This window comes from Etheostoma spectabile, chromosome 3 (assembly GCF_008692095.1).
Source record: "Etheostoma spectabile isolate EspeVRDwgs_2016 chromosome 3, UIUC_Espe_1.0, whole genome shotgun sequence".
NCBI lineage: Eukaryota > Metazoa > Chordata > Actinopteri > Perciformes > Percidae > Etheostoma > Etheostoma spectabile.
This window is the reverse complement of record NC_045735.1, coordinates 4701844-4702125: the sequence shown is the minus strand read 5'-3', so window position 1 is coordinate 4702125 and position 282 is coordinate 4701844. Positions and strand designations below refer to the sequence as shown.

Here is a 282-nt window from a genome sequence, read left to right as displayed (position 1 = left end):
GTTTGGTTTGTTTGTTCTGGGCTACTGTAGAAATATGGCTGTGCAACATGGTGAAAGTGGACCTGCTCCTAATGTAGATATGAAGGGCTCAGTCTAAACAAAAACACCAATTCTGTTACATGTGATAATGCACTATGAAAACATTTCTCCCTATAGACCCCCCCACAGCTAGGTCCTTCAAAACAGTAAAGGCCCAACAATGTGTTATGTTTCGACTATAGTTTTGAATCTTTGGTGCTATGCCATAACTATTTCAATTCAAATGAATGCTACAATGCATCT

General features: G+C 39.0%; 2 protein-coding genes across 2 annotated transcripts in view; both read right to left on the bottom strand.

Moving 5' to 3' along the window:
* Positions 1–282, bottom strand: part of LOC116680849 (alpha-2-macroglobulin-like protein 1) — a 76152-nt gene that overhangs the window by 2851 nt on the left and 73019 nt on the right. The window lies entirely within an intron of this gene.
* LOC116686830 (alpha-2-macroglobulin) overlaps positions 1–282 on the bottom strand; it is a 43415-nt gene that overhangs the window by 28100 nt on the left and 15033 nt on the right. The window lies entirely within an intron of this gene.